The sequence below is a fragment of the Callorhinus ursinus genome, unplaced genomic scaffold (genome assembly GCF_003265705.2).
Source record: "Callorhinus ursinus isolate GAN/ISIS: 27379988/994484 unplaced genomic scaffold, GSC_fseal_2.0 scaffold57, whole genome shotgun sequence".
Classification (NCBI taxonomy): domain Eukaryota; kingdom Metazoa; phylum Chordata; class Mammalia; order Carnivora; family Otariidae; genus Callorhinus; species Callorhinus ursinus.
In genome coordinates, this window is record NW_027397119.1 from 3,880,592 (window position 1) to 3,897,889 (window position 17,298).

Here is a 17,298-nt window from a genome sequence, read left to right on the forward strand (position 1 = left end):
TTTGAAAGGTTAAGGAAACTATGCCAAAGTTCTTCCCGACAGCTTGGAGACCACGGGCTGACAGGAATGATTTTCAATATGGAGGAGAGAATAAAGGGCACCGCAGATCCTAAGAGAATGCCGGCTTTGCTTGTTTAATATGCAGTATGTCTGACAAACAAGCCATTAAAACACCACCAAAGCAAACCTCGCCAATAAACATAGGGCGGCCAGGGTTCTGAAAGGGAGAGATTATCCCTTAAAAGCATATTCTCCTCCACCTGCACAAAGCGCTGGGCGATGTGCAACTGTGCAGATGCATGCTACCTTCTCGTGTCCATCCTGACATTGCCCGAAGCCGAATTAGTCTGGAGTGAGAAATGCCACTCTAAAAAGACAGAACTAAGTCCGTCAACATGACTATGTCTAAAATTTACACAAGCACAGTTGGTGCCCTGCCGAGCAAAGGAAGGGCTTAGAAATCTGCCCTGGCTCACTTACCAGCCAGTTTGGCTTTATTGGAACATCTGGGAGATGCTAAATTTGCACTTCTGGAGCCCGCAGTCCCCACGGCTGTCCCTGCCGCCTGGGCAAAACCGGACGGTGCCGGGGGACAATGGACTCGGGAGTGCCAGAGATAAAAATACTGCTCCATCGTTGTTGTTTGTACTGTGCCAGTTTCGAAACGGCTTGATAAGTGGAATTTCACTTCACTGTGGATGACACAGAAACTAGATAATGTCTATGTAATGACTTGATCTCCAACTGTTCATGTCAGAAACATAACGATAGCCTCTCGTGTGTGGAGTACTGCCAGATCTCAGTGAACAGTAGAAAGGAGGGGCAGAAATTTTACGCATAAGTGAAATCTGTGATTTATATAACCCTGGACGCATGATCTAGATAACATATGGTTCTAGCAAGTTCCACAGAGGTTGCACTTTTCTTCTTTATCCCGAGTGGGGTGATACAGGTACGAAAAAGCCTGCAGGAAAAGAAAAGCTGATGAGCAGAGATAGACTAACTTGTGAAATGGGGAGATGATACATCAGCAGAGGTTTCGTCTAAGGATTAAAGGACATAATGCACACAAAGATGCTTGCCACCAGGTAATGTATTTCAACAAATGGTGATTGGAAAATGATCATTCGAAAATCTATTCTGAAAAATTGATTATATGAGGTTGTTATATTGGCAAATAAGGACCCATAATAGTGTTTTTAAAAATGCATTAATAAGTGGCTAAATACACTATTTTTTTGGACAGAGATCACTATGTTTCATTGAATAATTTATACCAAATATTCTAAGTTCCACTTACGGATTAATTATGCACCAAGAGCAAGATAAACTATCCAATAGCTCCTAAAAGTTGCCTTTACCTCCTAATTCTTTTCATGATTACAAATTAAACAAAGGAAACCTTTTCAATAGTTCAAAAGAAAAAATCACAGAGAAATGTATTACATCGGTTAAATAAGATTTATACTTACATAATTGTGTACATTGCAAGTAATAGTCTGAGAAAAAAAACCCTTGACGCGCCTAGAACAGTGGCTGACATGTTATAAAAGCACCGTAAGTATTCACTGAATGAAGGAGGGAACTCTTGAAGATCGCAAATACGTAATTCTATAATACAGCAATCTCAACCTTCAGCAAACATCAAATATGGTTACCGCAGCAAATGACACTATGAGTTTCTAAGAAAACAATATACAACAGCAACAACAAGAACTGACCAAATAGCTAGAATTTTCTGAAACAGTGAGACTCCTTTTCATCAGGACTTAACTGACTTTCAAAGGTTGATGAGGCAGATGTTAACTAAACAATTATTATTTGTTTTATTTATTTGTTATTTGTTATTATTTTTTATGAATAAAATTTATTTTTAATATCCTATGTATTCTATAACAAACATAGAATGCATTTTTTTATTTAAAAAATATTTGCAGTCCTCTTTTATTGGTAACATAACTGAGATACTTATTTCATACATTTAAATTATCTTGAGATTTGATAAGAATATTTAGCTACAATGTAGCCCAAAAGTGAAAATATACAAAATAGTTTTAAGAACACATGTATTTCTACCTGTGGGTACACTTACAAATCATACAAAGATACATATTTATTTTAAAATAAAGACTTTGAAAATGAAACCAGTTCATCTAATTTTTACCAAGGTAGGACAAAAAAATCTTTTATGCAAACAAAATTAAAATTGAAGCAGAAATAACACTTTCAGCTTAGTTTTCTAATACATCAATTAAATGGTAACTTATTGTGGTGATTATTTTGCAGTAAATACAAATATTGTGCACCTAAAACTAATATATTGTTATATGTCAATTATATCTCAATAAAAAAAATTTATAAGGTTAGAACAATTAAAATAGTATGATTTTTTAATCCATGATTTTTATTTTCCATTGTTTTACAATAGAGATTATAGATTTCAAAGTGCTTTCATACTCATTATCTCATTAAAAAGTATTTATTGTATTTTGTAGATGGAGGGAAATATGAAGTTCATTAAAAAGTATCCTTCTTGGGACACATGGGTGTCTTCTTCCGTTGAGCATCCGACTCTTGATTTCTGTTCAGGTCATGATCTCGGGGTCATGACATTGAGCCCTGTGTAGGACTCCACACTCAACACGGAGTCGGCTTGAGCTTCTTTCTTTCCCTTTCCCTCGGTTCCTCCCCCCTACTCTCTCTTTCTAAAATAAATAAATAAATAAATACATAAAATCTTTTAAAAAATTATCCTTCTTTATACCATTTTCTCTGAAATAAAACACAACTTAAAGCATTGTTTAAAGAATAACTGCAGATGAATTATTAGAATTTTATTGGATTTTCCATTCACTTTTTCTCTCCCAAATTAAACCATATTCAAAATAATATCTGTCATAAAAAGAGATTGAACAAGTAGTTTCTGAGGCAAACTGTATCACCCAGCGGGCGCCTGGGTGGCTCAGTCGGTTAAGCGGCTGCCTTCGGCTCAGGTCATAATCCCAGGGTCCTGGGATTGAGCCCCGCATCGGGCTCCCTGTTTGGGGGGGAGCCTGCTTCTCCCTCTCCCTCTGCCTGCCTCTCTGCCTACTTGCTCTCTCTCTGTATCTCTCTGCCAAATAAATAAATAAAATCTTAAAAAAAAAAACAAAACAAAAACTGTATCACCCAAAGATGGCCACATCTCTCAGTCTACAAGCTCTTTGGACACTCTTGATGCTCTTCCTTTCAAGGGAACCTAAGCAAACCTCTCCTTGAACCTAAGCAGATCTTTATGACTACCTCAACCAAGAGTAGGGCAGAAGTGATGCTATGTGACTTCTAAGGCTAGAATTTTTAAATGCCATGTACTTCTGCCTTATTCTCTCAGGACATTTGTTCTTGGAACCCAGCTACCATGCTGGAAGGTAATCCAAGCAGGCTATGGGGAGGCCCACATGGAGAAGTCTCTAGCCCACAGCCCCAGTTGAGTTCCTTAGATGACAACTAGTACCAACTCATAAACCATCTGAGTGAGCCATCTTGAAAGCAGATGCTCTATCTCCTAGGCTGGCTGCCCCAACAGATGTACCCACCCCTCCCATACTGAAGATTCACGAACAAAATCAATAATTTCTTTGTTTGAGACCACTAAGTTTGGAGGTGGTTATTATGCAGAAATAAGCAGATATATTTTCTAACATTAAAATGCTAAGATCCTGCAAAGCTATTCTATGTTTATTATTTATATTTTGCTTAAATGGTTGATATAGTTACTATTTGTAGGACTTGCTTGTATTGATTTTTAGTACTATGAACTATATTGAACTATATTGAAGCTCTTACATGAACTTCATATTTCCCTCCATCTACAAAATACAAGGACTAGCTTAGGGTTAATTTATGCTTTCCAGAAGCTATTCATAACAGAGGCTATGAAACAACAATATAGCTTCAAAGAATTAGAGCATATAAATATTATCAGGTCAGTTGAGTAAACTGAGCCAAAGGTTTATTTAAAAAATTATAAAACATTTTCCCAAGATATAAAACTTGGTTGTTGATCAAATGAGAAAATACACACAGAAAAGCACTTTGTAAACCCTGAAACATTCTACGACGAGAAGTTGAAATTTAAAAGGAAAAAAAAAACCCACATCATTTCAAAGTCTAACAGCTCCAGTTAGATATACATGATCAGAACATTTTAAATAATGCATTTATAAATTCATTAATCCTTTTTAAAATTCCAGGCTAATGAAAAATAGTGCATTTTTAAACAGCTACTTTGGCAGCAGGGGATTGGATTAGATGACATTTTAAAGTTCTTTTCAGGGCCTATGAATCTGAGAAATACGAGCTGCCTTGCTATATATAGACACCAGATCACAGAGTATTTGAAATCTAATTTCAATGACTTAAATTCTGTGCATTACAACAAACATGAAAAAACTCCACCTTGATGCCTATATTGATGAAAGAGTAATAATTAAATCAAGATTCGTAACAAATAGCATTAATGTAAAGATCATTTGTTTCTAAAAAACATGAATATTATTTGCCTCAGTTTTATAAATTATCATTGAGTATCTTTTATTTTTAAAATATAACAATCTCATAATAGCGATTATAAATTAACAGACTGTAGTCTTCAAGAGAGCAGATTCCTAAATAGTTGTATTTCACGCAGGTCCCCAAAACAAGTAGTAAAATATTTCTTAAAATCGTGTCGAAGATATCTTACTGAGGGGATTTCTAAAGTGTTAAATGGAAATCATATTAATATTCATGACTTCATCTGCATAAGCACTGGAAGAGCCTTATTTGATTCCTCAATTTTCTGTATAAATATGTGTTTAAATATTTGCTACCTCAGAAACAAAAACAGCAACTCATTAGATACTGAAAAAAAGTAAAGCAAAACACAAGAAGCAAATTTTGATCAAATGTAGTGGTGGGAGAGAGCCAATAATTCCAAAGCATCTGTCCTATAACATGGAATGTCACCTAGTTTTTTAAAAAGTGAAGATGCTAATTCTGCTGATGAAGATATTGTTTTTCCCCTCTTGTGCCCTATTCATTATGCAAGGCTGCAGAATATGAAGTGTAGATGTGTGATCCGGGCGATCTAATGATCTCCCACACCTGCTCATCTGGTACAATTTTAATTAACACTCCAAGGAGGTTTGTCAAGAGTAATCAAAAACATTGTCGCTTATAAAGCTGTGGCAAGAAATCAATAGTTTTCATCAGAAAAGGTAAGGTCTGGCATAACTGAACCATTTAATTGCTTCATTCCAATAAACAAAAACTGCACATTTTAATGACTTGATTCGGCAGATCAATATCTAACCACATATTGCATTAAACAGCAACATGTGGTGGGATATTCGCAGTCATTTCCATTCCGAAAGCAGCATTCCTCTTCTTTATTTCATCCGGAGTGGCAATAGGTTGCTGCGCCATGCGGTGCTATGATTTATATCAAATGAGTGACCTCTAGGGCCATAAGACTAGAACGGGTGACTAGTTCTCAATGGTAAGCTACTGGCACTTGACAAAGTGCCTGAAGCAGAATGAATTTACTTCTCTTTTCCTCAATCATCAACAGGCTCTGCCCTGACCCCCGTTCTGACTCCTATAACAAGATCTCCTGTCGCTGCCTGAAAAATTTACTGTCGCCTCTAGTTCTCATTGAGCTCAAGTGAGTACTTCTGTCACCTTCAGTGAACTGAGTCTGCAGGAGATTTAACTAAACACCAGAGCTAGTTTAAAACTAAATAAGGGAGTTTCCTATAAAGCAGGAGGCATTCAAAGGCATGTTTCCAAGTGGCATAATTTTCTAAGAAGTTAAATCTTTCTTTGTGCTACGTTACATTCAAAGCCACATTTGGGCCCCCCAGAACTCATTCGTTTGTGTGGGGCCGTGAATGCAAAGCTTTTGGTAAAACTACAGACCTTAAGAACTATCTGTTGACCATGGGTTGCCATTGGAGGACCATGCCCACGAGGCATTTAAGTCATTTTGAAGGCTGCTCGAAAACAGAAATTCTTAACTGTTGAAAAATACCGTATGTGATCCCCATAAACTGAATATCTTCATGTTCCACTGCAATAAATACACAGGTATGCAGGAGGAGATAAAGACATCAGATTAAACATTTTGAGCACTAATGCACCAGGCGGCCTTCTTCATAGAGATATTTTAAATTACATTGCCCATAGAGCTTTAAACATATACTGTCAATAGACTTTTCAACAGTGACTTCAAAAACACCCAGATATTAAGTATCAGCATATTATAGAACTTGCTGGTGAAACATATACATAAAGCATAAACCCATCTTTATGTAACGTACATGATTTTAATAATCCCTTAAAATAATTAAGCAATCCGAACGAACATTCGCAAACCCCTGTGTCAACAACGAGGCAATTAAAAGACTGACGTGTGATGGTTTATTCCATCTCACTAGAGCCTTACGCAAAATTTCCACTCCCTCTTTAATTTTCAATTCTTCCACCCTCCCTGCTTCACAGCTCCTGGCTATTGGCTTTTACAATCTGTCCCCAGGGAGTGAGGAGTTATTACCCCTGTCGATGGAAGAGAAAGGGATGTTATTCCCTTGTCACCCTCTCCGACTCCTGCAGATTCCGAGCGCTGATGGATAGCCTTCATTGGAGAGAGGCGGTTGAGACGCTGTTAGTCCTCAGGCCTGTCCGATTCATCTACCTGTGCCACTGGCATTACTTACTGGAGTCAGAGTGACACTCGGTGTCCCCAGAGTCAACCGAAAAACTCAGGAGCAAACGCTGCACGGGCCGTTCTGCTACTATGAAGTAAATAGCAAGACAGATGTCCAAGACTCTTAGCAGAAAGGATGCTATACCTTTGCACTTTTGGCATCATGGCAAATGCAAAAGTTTACTGGCAAGATCCTTCAGAATGTTACCAAGTTTACTTCTTAGGGCGCTGAGTATAAAATATTGCAACGACTTATGAAAAAACTGAGGGAAGCTAATTTTTTTTAATTTAAATTTTATTTTATTATGTTATGTTAGTCACCATACAATACACCATTAGTTCCTGATGTAGTGATCCACGATTCATTGTTTTCCTATAACACCCAGTGCTCCATGCAGTACGTGCCCTCTTTAATACCCATCACCAGGCTAACCCCTCCCCCACCAAAACCCTCAGTTTGTTTCTCAGAGTCCATAGTCTCTCATGGTTCATCTCTCCCTCCGATTCCCCCCTTTCATTTTGAGGGAAGCTAATTTAAAACGTTTTGGGGATGCCGTAACACTTGTTCACACTTTTTTTCAATTATTGGATTTTTCTTGTTGTTGTGTTTTAATCATTACATCATGTCAGTTAAGAGACTGGAAATCTTAACTTAATCCACAGTTTTCAGACCTACATTTCTCTCTCACCATCTCCCTCTTTCTCATTTTCAATATATGAATAACTTGTTCCATTAATTGTCAAAAAATCATTATTTAAAACATGATTTTTATTTATTAAAAAAACTGGGGGGGGGGTGCCTGGGTGGTTCAGTCGTTAAGCGTCTGCCTTCAGCTCAGGTCATGATCCCAGGGTCCTGGGATCGAGCCCCGCATCGGGCTCCCTCCTCCTCAGGAAGCCTGCTTCTCCCTCTCCCACTCCCCCTGCTTGTGCTCCCTCTCTTGCTGTGTCTCTCTGTGTCAAACAAAGTCTTTAAAAAAAAATTTTTTTTTTAGTTAACTCTACCCCCAGCTTAGGCTCGAACTCAGGACGCTGAGATCAAGAGTCACGTACTTTACCGACTGAGCCAGCCAGATGCCCCTAAAACATGATTTTTAAATTTTTATTATTGAAAAATATATTTTACATGGCTAAAAAATAAATCTTAATTTCTAGAATTCTGCCACGAGTTCCCCGTCCTAAGAAATGCCTATTGGGCCTCTAGGCCATCAGACTTTTCTTACAAAGGTACATAGAACCTTTTATTCTCTTTGTCTTTGGTTTGTACGTCACATCTGCCCTTCTCCCTACCTGTCTTTAACTTAAGGTGGTGATCAAGGTTGCTCAGTAAAAGTCTCCCCATGTGGAACCTGCCCTGACCTGCCGCATGAATTAGGAGGCCCACATCCTGACAAGGTCAATGTCAGAGTCACTATGGCCTGATGTGGTAGATTCCAAGATCATAAGCTTTTGTCAGGAAAAGACTTTTGCGCCTAAACTCTCAACTTATGTATATTTATTCATCTATAAATTATATACAACTACAGGTCCCAAATCCTCATTCAAAATCCTCAGAACCAAATGTGCTTCTGAATTTTTCTAATTTTGGCAAGGTAATAAAGTACATACCCTATACATTAGGCAACATTCCCAATGGAGGGTCTAGGGCAGCATCCCATGGTGGAACACATCAAGACTTGGGCAGAGAATGTCTGATTTTCTGATGACTTGCACTCGTTTTGCTAAATAAGGGCTATAAATAGCCACATCTCAATTCAGGTCAGTTCAGGCTGCGTCACCAAATGAATTACAAAATAACTTCTGGACATCAGGGATGTGAATAAGGGATGGTGAACTTTTACTACTACATTAGGTATGGAATAAAACATGCAAAAAAAAATAGATAAGAGGGGGATGAAATAAAAATAGGAAAGGAGACTCATGTTTTCCTTTTGTACGCCCACAGTTGCACACACTTCATTTTGGAGACCAGTAGGTGCTAGCAGACCCACTGTTGTTGAGTAAGGCTACAGGGGTTTATGCACAGTTGAAAACTACCTAGGCAGAATGACTCAGCTTCAAGCCACTGAGCTACTGAACAAGTTCCACGGTTCTTCTTCCTCTGCCTACAAAAAATGCAAAACTTGGCATCATCTATAGCTACCAGCCAGTGCTCAAGCCAGCCCTTCCAGAGCTCTGCCTCCTTAAGGATAGCCAGCGCCTTTGTAGGCAGACTTACTTATTACCAGGAAGACGAAAAGGAGGCCATGACTTGTACAAAAGCACAGTGAATTGAAGAAAACCGTTTCTTTGCCGAAGGCATTTGCTTATTAGTGATTGGGGAACACATTAACATTGTTTAAATTTTGTGTTTGTGAAAACTCTTCCAAGGGTCTAGGATTCACACCAATCTTATTTCACTGGAACTGACCCGGTCTGACCATTTCTCGTAGTAATATTTTAGTACGAGTCAATAATCTATTTCTCAGAGTGACCTCTGTTCCCCCCAAGGGGCCAGGTGAATTGAGGAGCGAAAAAGGCTGAAGCACACGGTAAAGTGTAGGTCAAGTGCTTGGAATCCTCCGTGAAGTAAGTGTAAAATCGTAACATAAAGCACTTTCCACAGAGAGCTACCATTCATCATAAATGGTTCTTCCCTCAGTCTGATGGTCGCTCTTCTTCACAGTTTTTTTTTTTTTTAATGAGAAGACCCATAGGAGGCCAAATGAATGATTAGTGATGTCAGGGAACACCTAGCCGACTCCTAAGTGTTACAATTTCCTTTCCTCTAAATTTTTCCTTTGGCTTATATTTATCGAGCTTCCACCAGGACCATAAGGACAGAGCTTTTCCCATTACGATTGTTATCCCAGAGACAACACTAGAAACTCAAGCAGACAGCTGACTCTACCCACCCTCCGCCCCTCGCCCCTGGTCCCCCATCCCTCCAGTTTCCACCCCATGTAGGGCTCTGCGCCAGATGGGACAAAAAAAGAATTTTTGTGGATTAATGCAGAAAGTTTTAAGAAGTTCACACCAGCTGTGTTCTTATTCATAAGTACCTCAGTTTGACACTCGCAAGTACCAATTAAAGTAGCGATATTAAACAAAGCTGTTTTAACTCTAGTCAATATTACATGCCCAGAGGAATTCTCCTTGCATATAATTTGTGCTTACTTAATGTCAGCATTTATAAAAATGTCCTGAGCCTCTTTTTGTTTTCAACAAAGAAAGGCTTTTTACACCCAGAATTTTGAGATTCCCTGGAGGCCTGATGAATGTCAGGCCCAAGTACAAAAACTGTCCAAATTACAAACTGTCCTAAAAAGTGATGAATATGGAGATCTAAATTCTCTAACAAAATTTCTCCTAGAAAAACAGTGAGATCAATTGATATCCATCTTTGCCTCCACTGTGAAATGTATTTCTTAGCTTATATTTTTGTCTCTCATTCATGTCACAGATTTAGCAAAAAAAATTCCTCACAGTGTAAAGACAATGTCTGATTTGAACTGGATGGCCCAGGAGAATCAGAGTTAGCATGCCTCTTCAAAATATCAGATGCATTCCAACCACATTTCCAATAAGTAATTCAGTCCCTTCCACTAACACACAGATGTACAAATAACAGATAAGTCATCTCGTCCATAGTGGTGCCTTGAATTCTGGAGTCACCCTGTCCAACAGAAATACACCAGCCACATACATAATTTTAAATTTTCTTATAGCCACATTAAAAAAAAAAGGTCAAAAGAAACAGATGAAATTTTACCACTGTGTTTTATTGAATCCAAAATATTATTTCAACATGGGATTTCTATTAAAAATTATTCATGAAATATTTTATGATTTTTTATGCTAAGTCTTGAAAATCTATTGTGTATTTTACACTCACAGCCTGTCTTGATTTAAAGTATAAATTTTCATCAGAAATGATGAATATGTATTTGGGTTTCATAAAAACTTAAAGATGAAAATGTAGATTCACATACTCAAGTTGTTCTGAACAATACTTGAAAGTTTTTCAATAAAAGACTCGAGTTACCAGTTTTTTTAACTTTAATTTTTTAATTTTTCATTTAAATTCAATTTAATTAACATATGGTGTGTTATTAGTTTCAGGGATAGAATTTAGTGATTCATCAGTTGCATATAATACCCAGTGTTCATTACATCAAGTGCCCTCCTTAGTGCCCATCACCCAATTACCCCATTCCCCCACCCACTTCCCTCCAGCAACCCCATTTGTTTCCTAAAGTTGAGTCTTTTATGGTTTGTCTCCCTCTCTGATTTTGTCTTATTTTATTTTTCCTTCCTTTCCCCTATGCTCCTCTCTTTTGTTTCTTAAATTCCACAGATGAGTGAAATCATATGATATTTGTCTTTCTCTGACTGACTTATTTTGCTTAGCATAATACCCTCCAGTTCCATCCATGTCATTGCAAACGGCAAAATTTCTTCTTTTTGATGGCTGAGTAATATTCCATTATATATATATATATATATATATATATACACACACACACACACACACATATATATACCACATCTTCTTCATCCACTAATTAAAACTTAAAATCCGTTTTCTAGTCACAGCAGCTACTTTTTAAGTGCCCAGTGACCTCATAGCTAGCAGGTTCTGATTGAACATAGCAGGTCTAGGGGCACCTGGGTGGCTCAGTTGGTTAAGCAACTGCCTTCAGCTAGGGTCATGATCCCAGGGTCCTGGGATCAAGTCCTGAGTCCTTCTACAGGGAGCCTGCTTCTCCCTCTCCCTCTGCCTGCCACTCCCCCTGCTTGTGCTCTCTCTCTGTCAAATAAATAAATAAAATCTTTAAAAAAAAATAACATAGCAATTCCAGAGGAATACGTGATAGACTGGCAGGCCAGTGAGTGACATCAATCCTCTCCTTCACCTTAGGTTTCTTCATCCTGGCAGCCAATCCAGAGTTGCTCATGTCCTTCACTCTTGAGAGAAATTCCCAGCGATCATGTTTACTGGGGGGATATTTGTGGGGATGCCTTCCAATGGCACCATACAATGTCCCCTTAGCAGACGCCCTCTCGGTCAGGGTTTGATCAGGAAGCAGAACCACTATGAGTATTATAGATGGAGGGATTTATTACAGGACATAAACATTACACAGCTGGGGTGGGCAGTGAAAGATCAGGGAGATGTCACTAACCAGCCCTCCTAAAGCACTGGCAGAGGGGGACAGTCGGGGCTCACAGGGCACTCTAGAAAGCCAGACACCTCTAGTTCCTAGAGTCAGGGGTAAAGGGGAGCTGGTGGAGAATCCCAGAAGGCCACTCTCGCTGCTGCGGTGGACCTGGAGCTGTTCTTGTCCTCACAGGCATTTGGAGGACACAGGAGCTAGATGTGGAATGAAGGAGGACAGGCACGGGCTCCATCTGTCCCTCACTGCATCCGACTCTGCTGACCTATTGAGCGTAAAAGCTGTTGGTTCATTCTTACCTCGTAAATCATGCACCACTTTCTTTCAGCCAGTTCCAAGCTGGGGAATCTAGGGAAGGGGTTGCTGGGAATCAAAGGTCCAGCTTAGCCAAGATGATACAGCACAAAACCACCACAGACTCCATGACGTTTTTCTCAGCTCTCAAGACAGAATAAAGTATTTCTTCCAAAGAAATAGTTTGTTTGTGTCTCATGCACACCGTGAATCATTTAAGTGAGATCTTTTCTCTCTTAGACCACTAGGAAGCTCCGAGCTCAATTTGCAGACTACTTCTGGCAAGTGTGTGGGTGTATGACACCTGCATTTTGCATGCTAATCTCCCAGCTTTATTTTTTTTTCTAGTTGCCCCCTCTTCCTTCATTTATTCATTTTATACCATGGTGTATATTTGTACAAACTGTTCCACATATTTGACAGGGAAAGCGTATAAATAAATGGATGGGTGGATAAGTACAGAGAGACGGACAGATGAATGGCTGGATCTGACCACAACCTCCTCCCACTTTGTGATCACTGGGACTCCAGTTCTCCCCCTGGAAGCATGGCTGGTTCCTTTGGGTATTTCAGGACCGCTGGGCCTAAAATGGAGCCCCTCCCACAGGCACATTTACTCTTTACTTTCTGTTATTATCATGCTCTTTCCTTCACAACTCTTACCACAACCTGAATAACACGTCCAATTATTTCCAATTATTTATCTCTCCCACCTCAAAAGGACGGAAACTCCCTGAGGGCAGGGACCTTGCCTATCTTGTTGACTGCTGACTCCCCAGAACTAACACAAAGTTGGTTCTCAATACCTATGTGATGAACAAATTAATGAATGAATAAGCAACTGGTCAATTAATACATAGATATTCAATGTTTATTTTAAAATAACCTGGGGGGCGCTTGGGTGGCTCAGTTGGTTAAGCGACTGCCTTCGGCTCAGGTCATGATCCTGGAGTCCCGGGATCGAGTCCCACATCGGGCTCCCTGCTCGGCAGGGCGTTTGCATCTCCCTCTGACCCTCCCCCCTCTCGTGCTCTCTATCTCTCATTCTCTCTCTCTCAAATAAATAAATAAAATCTTTAAAAAAAATAAAAAATAAAATAACCTGTACTTTGATGTTCTATCTCAAATGACTCACCACTAATAATCTTTTTAAAAGGAGCTTGGGGGCAGGGAATGGGTCTTGGAAGGAGGGGGAGGACCATGTTCAGTCTATTTTACTTTTTTTTTTTTTAAGATTTTATTTTTAAGTAATCTCTACACCCAACATGGGGCTCAAACTCACCACCCCGAGATCAAGAGCCACATGTGCTACCAATTGGGCCAGCCAGGTGCCCCCAATCTATTTTACTTTTTTTTTTTTTAAGATTTTATTTATTTATTCATGAGAGACAGAGGGAGAGAGAGAGAGAGAAGCAGGCTCCCAAGGAGCAGGGAGCCCGATGCGGGACTCAATCCCAGGACCCTGGGATCATGACCTGAGCCGAAGGCAGACGCCTAACCATCTGAGCCACCCAGGCACCCTATTTTACTTTTTAAAATAGTTTAGGCAAATAGTTTTCCCTACCTCCTCTTACCAGACAAAGAGTTCTCAGGGTTTTTGTGAACATATACGCTTATACCACTATTCCATTCTTCCACTGAGTGTGAGGAATGCCGGGTTTATTGGGAGTTTATTTTAGAGCTACTTGTCTCCAACCTGTACTGTTGGGGCCAGTCCCAACCCCATCCAATTCTTTTAACAGAGAAATCAAAAGTGGAGTATGAGGAACCTGGAAATGCTTTCATGAATAGCGTATGCCATTCACATCAATCTTTTTTTAAAGGAAATTTTGATATTCCTTTTCTTTATTGGAATGATAATGGTCTCCAGAAGTTTCTAGCAATTCTCCCAAGAAGGTTAGTGCCTATTTTTAATTGCATTTAACTTTCACATTAGATGTTGCCCTGACCCATGTGTCTATCACAAAATAAACAGTCTGAGAATGTTTGTATTAAGATCAACAAGTTTAGGGGCACCTGGGTGGCTCAGTCGTTGGCCGTCTGCCTTCGGCTCAGGTCATGATCCCAGGGTGCTGGGATGGAGCACCATATAGGGCTCCCTGCTCGGTGGGAAGCCTGCTTCTCCCTCTCCCACTCCCCCTGCTTGTGTTCCCTCTCTTGCTGTGTCTCTGTCAAATAAATAGGGCCTTTAAAAAAAAAAAAGATCAACGAGTTTAAAAAATCATTTAAAAATGTATCTGTAAAAGCATTTAAAAATAGTATGATTTTATTAGTATGAGGTTCCTAGAACAGTCAAATTAAAGAGACAGAAATTAGAATGGTAGTTGTCAGGGGCTGGGAGGAAGAAAGAATAGAAGTTAGTGTTTAATGGGGACAGAGCTTCAGTTTGGGACAATGAGAAAATTCTGGAGATGGACAGTGGTGATGGTAGTTTAACCATGTGAATGTACTTCATGCACCTAAAAATGGTTAAAATGGTAAATCTATGTAATGTATATTTTACCACAAAAAAAGCGGGTAGTTAGTGAGTCTGCCTCAGTACACAAAGGTACTACTCAGCAGAATTAGACAGGACTGCTTTTATACTACTGAATACTGGATAGTTGCCCCAAATACATATCAGGTCCCAATCCCCATAACTTGTGTATGTGACTGTATATTGGCAAAATGGACTTTGCAGATGTGACTAAATGAAGGATTTGAGATGGGGAGATAATCCTGTGTGGACTCCAAATGCTAACAAGCATTCTTATAACAGGGAGGTAAAGGGCAATTTGACACAGAAGAGAAGAAAACCATGTGACCAAAGAAGAAGGAAGCAAAATCAGAGAGAATGGATGCTATCCTGCTGGTTTTGAAGATGGAGGAAGGGGACATGAGCCAAGGAATGCAGCTCTAGAAGCTGGAAAGGAAAGGAAATGGATTTTGTCTTAGAGCCTTGGAGAAAGCAGAACTCTGCTGACACATTGATTTTAGTCCAGTGAAACTGATTTCAGACTGTGACCTCCAGAACTGTAAGAGGATAGATATGTTTGTTTTTAACAAGCCAAGTTTGTGGTACTTTGTTACAGTGGCCATAGGAAACTATTCCATATATATATGGTGCCCATATGTTTATATAATAAGTGTATTTTTTGGCAATACAGTATTATTAACCATAGTCCCTGTACTGTCCATACTGTACATCCCATGACTTATTTATTTTATAACTGGAAGGTTGTACCTTATATTTTAATAATCAACTAAGAGTAAGACTATATTTTTGACACAAAGTGCCTTATATATTAGGCATATTATCATTTTTTACCTTAGAAAGATTTTTTTAAAGGTATTATCTTAAATGGTATTGGTATCTTGAATTACAATGAAAATAATTCTATTTGAAATTTCAATATTTAGGGGCACCTGGCTGGCTCAGTCATTAGGCATCTGCCTTCAGCTCGGGTCATGATCCCAGGGTCCTGGGATCGAGCCCCGCATCGGGCTCCCTGCTCAGTGGGAAGCCTGCTTCTCCCTCTCCCACTCCCCCTGCTTGTGTTCCCTCTTTTGCTGTTGCTGTCTCTCTCTCTCTGTCAGATAAATAAATAAAATCTTCAAAAAAATTTTTTTTTCAATATTTAAAATGCTCAGGAAAAACCTACCAGAAGCAAACTACTTCTACCTGCTTATCACCTAAAATATTCCTAAATATCCCCCAAAGCACTAAAAACCAAAATCAGATTTTCCTTTAGTGGAGGAGGTGAACAGAATATACTTAAACTCCCTTAAATTTACATTCATTCTGGGTGTAGAACATGCACTTAGTTTAGAACAGCTTCTAAGACTAGGGAACATTAAGTGAACAGAAGCTTAGTTCCTGGAGAAGGGCCTAATACCCTCCTAAACCTTGAAAAGCAACAGGAAATCCATTTTAAATAACTGTGAGAATCCCCAGCACCGAAGACACCCTTCAAGCCTATTCAGTATTCTCTATGTAAGTCATTGATTCCTTCATGGAAATTTTAAATGATAATATTTCAAAGACGGCTAAAACTTTCAATTTACCTGAATTGTAAATTGTTATGCATTTATGCTTGTCAAGTTCATATTTCCAAGTAGTGGCCACTGGTGCAAACCCAAAATATGGTCTACCCAGTCATTGACTTCCTTCAATGCCTCTGATGCCATGTTTCACTCATCAGTGGAAGGTCTCTTCTACATCCTCTGTAGAGGAGTTGCTGAACCAGAAGACCACTCCTTCCTCCAAGCTCTGTGGCTCCACTGAGAAGCCAACATGGGGATTGCATAGATAGGTGTGAAATGTTTATATTCAACAGAGAAGCTAATAAATAATATGAAGGGTCTCTATTAAATCATTACCCTGCAGATTTTATCTCCTAATATCACTCAAATATGTCCGCTTCTCTCCATTTCCATGCTCATCACTCTAGTCTGTTACCATCATTTCACACCCAGTTTATTGCAAGATTCCCCCTTACTTATCTCCTTTCACTGCTGCCCCAACCCCCCCCACCCTTGGGCCCCTAGCTCAGTCCATTCTCCATTCAACGGCCTGAACTCTCTGTACTGAAGGCTAACCTGATCATATCACCCATTCCATGTCCTACTTAAAACCCTTCAGTGACTTTCTCATTGTTCTCAGTGGTAAGATCAAAATCCTTAGCAAGGCCCATAGCGCCCTCCACAGCTGACCCTTCCACCGCACCATTTCATCTCATCCCAGGAGCTCTCTACCCATGGATACCTTTCAGATGCCCAGATGTGCCATGCTCGCACCCATTCCAAGGCCCTTCCTCATGATGCTCCCTCAACCCGAGGACTTGGCTTCAGCCACCACCCCCACTTTTTGCTGGGCTAGTTGCCAACAAGAGAGGAACTGTGAGGACTCAACAGTCCATATTTTTATTTTTAGTTTTTTTTTTAAGATTTTATTTATTTGAGAGAGAGAGAATGAGAGACAGAGAGCATGAGAGGGAAGAGGGTCAGAGGAAGAAGCAGACTCCCTGCCGAGCAGGAAGCCCGATGTGGGACTCGATCCCAGGACTCCGGGATCATGACCTGAGCCGAAGGCAGTCGCTTAACCAACTGAGCCACCCAGGTGCCCTCAACAGTCCATATTTTTAA